The following is a 2,915-nucleotide window of genomic DNA, read 5'->3' on the forward strand; positions in this document are numbered from 1 at the left end:
TCTCTGACAGAGCTCATTATTTGAATGTTAAAAGTAAAAAACAAAAACATTAATAACTGAAATATCTCAGGCTTAAGTTGGATATTTTTTCTTTTTTTAATAGAAAAGCTATTCTGAATGAAAATTCATCTGCAATATAAAGTACTTATAAATATATTTTATACTCAATCTATAGTAGACATTTAATAAATATTTGTTTGCCATTGTTTTTAAAATTTTCAAATAACTGATTCAACTCCTAAGATTTCTAAGTTAAAAGTCTCCCTTAATAAGAAAATAAGATTCTCTTGAAGTTGACATCCTCCATTTAGAGATTAATGGATACCATTAATGTTTTTAAAAAGCTGTTTTCTTATCTAAGAATAACCATTTGAAATTGTGTAAAATAAACTCAAGACAAGACTCTTCTTGATATAAAGTGCAAAGAAGTCACGAGAAAATTCGGGCAATCCTGGAAAGAGACAACAGAAAGGACAAATGAAAAACAAAAAGAACAGCCCTGTCAGTCAGTAATGACACTACTCCCCACCCCATCCTGACATGGCACATGATAATGTTGATTGCCCTGGTCACCTTGTGACCAATTAATTGTGACTAGAAGTGACATATATCGCTTCTGGGCCAGAACAATCAATTCCGATGAGAGACCCTACAATAGGCTCTCTTTTCTATTTGACATGTGGACAAGCAAAACCTGAGATGGTAGGCCCCATCAGCATGAGTTTCTGAATGACTAGGATGAGCAGAGATTTCTTATTGCTCTGAGAAAAAGCAACAAATCTTTGTTGTTTTAAATCACTGAAATTTTGTTTTGACGTTGTTATCATTACTGAGCATCACCTAGCCTATATTGAGACACCTGAACCTCTTGAATCTGAATCTAATATTCTAATGTTAAAAAATCTCTAACCACAATGATTCATCTTTTTTTCCCCCCAACATTTATGGACTATTATACGAAGTAATGGAAATAATCTTCCCTAAATATAGATCACCATTGTCCTTTTGCTCATGAAGTGAAGGAGAATCTTTAAAAAAAAACCAAGTGCCTAATTTCAGAGATGAAATAAATATCTGAATGGCACCACAAGTTTAGTTTCTCTAATGTCACCATGATTATATCAGATAAGTAATTAATTCATTTCATAATAAGACTAGACTATTGAGCTGCTAATTTCATATTTCATTTCTCACAGTTTCTTTAAATTATTTATTCTTCAATGATTGTCATAATATACAATAAATATCTGAAACAAACATACATATGTAGGATGACATTTTGGACATTTTACTCTATAGATGAATCGAAATAAACAAAAAAGGAATGACTTATTGAAAGTACTCAATCAGTTGATTAATAAAAGGAAGAAACATCTTCGTGTCCTACTGATCATGACTACTAACCTAGTAATGATTACTAGCCTGGGTAATTAAAAATATAGGCCTTAGAGTCAAGGAGAACTGGATTTCAATCCTGACTCCAACAACTCCTGTGGGACCTTGAACAAATTAGTTAAAATCTTTAAATCAAGCTTTCTTCTTTTATAAAATGGGCATAAAATAATTAAATCAAAGGTTTATTGTGAGAACTCAGTTACCTGAGATACGTTAAGTACTTAGCACAGAATCTGGTACATAAGAAAGCTCTGAGACAATATAAAATGGATTTGCTTTCATCATGAATTCTTTAATTCTGTCTCTTACAATCTTACTACCTTAAATCTATAACCAGTTGAAACAAATGTGTCCTCTTTAAACTGCTTTACCTGTTTATACCCAAATAGATATAGAGAAACATACATATTTGATAAAACTTCAAAGAAGAGACCACTTAATTGCAGGTCCAAAACACCAAGGCCAATATACCAATTATTATTTGTCTCAGGGAGAAAACACCCATTTCTGGCCCATTAAAGGACTTCTATCATCATCACTCAATGAATGACTGGTACTTTGGGATAGAGAAGGTAAATTTCAACTTCTACTGTATTTTGAGTCTAATAATACTTATTCCTTTCTGAAGGATGAAAGTTTAATCAGAATATAAAGCACAGGAAAACACATATCTCATCATTTATACAGGCCCCTACTAGGTAGAAGCTGCCTTAGGTTCTCAAGGTATTTTCCTTTGAAAACAAATGCACCATCTAGTATCCACAGCATTACAAATCCCAGTAAATGTCATTGTCTGTTAATTGGGAGTGAGGTATCCAATAATGACTTAGAATGAATGAGAAGAAAGCTAACCCAGTGTGATGGCTGAAGCTGCAGCTTTTATTTGCTGTTGTTGAATGACTGACAACTAAGGGGTACTTTGAGTATACCTATCAGAAATTTCTTTACACAAGCTTCCTTATGGAACAGACATCTTACTATTTGCCTTAATCCCAAAGGTTCCTTTTAAAGATATGGATATTTTACCTGGTTTGGGGAATTATCTTGCTTCAAAGATGAAATAGATTAATTGGCTTTGTATTTTAACTAAATCAAGCAACTGATAATAACCTATAAAGGTTCTAAGTCACTCAGATACAGGATAGAGAGAAGAAAGCAGAAAATGATTTGGAGGTTTTGTCAGGTCCGAAGCAGGGCAATCAGTGTTGTACATCTCTAGAAAGCAGCAGAGGGATGTATGTCTTAAGAAGAGGGGTGGAGAAGCAAGAGCACTGAAGAAAAGTGCTCGATACACAAGTCTAGCTAAAATGGACTCTGGCTGTGATCCCTTGCTTGCCCATCTAGACATTGTCTTTACAGAGCTATAAGCAGTGTCAGAGGCTGTCCAGGGCTGACTTTCTACAAAGTGGCAAAATTAAGCCAGTGTGATAGGTGCTACCTGTGTGATGCTAAAAGCTAGCAACATGCTTCCTCCCATCTGGCCTTAGGGCATATTAGGCAAAATTAATTTGCTTAATGTT

Source organism: Pteropus vampyrus, unplaced genomic scaffold (assembly GCF_000151845.1).
Source record: "Pteropus vampyrus isolate Shadow unplaced genomic scaffold, Pvam_2.0 Scaffold133, whole genome shotgun sequence".
Taxonomy (NCBI): domain Eukaryota; kingdom Metazoa; phylum Chordata; class Mammalia; order Chiroptera; family Pteropodidae; genus Pteropus; species Pteropus vampyrus.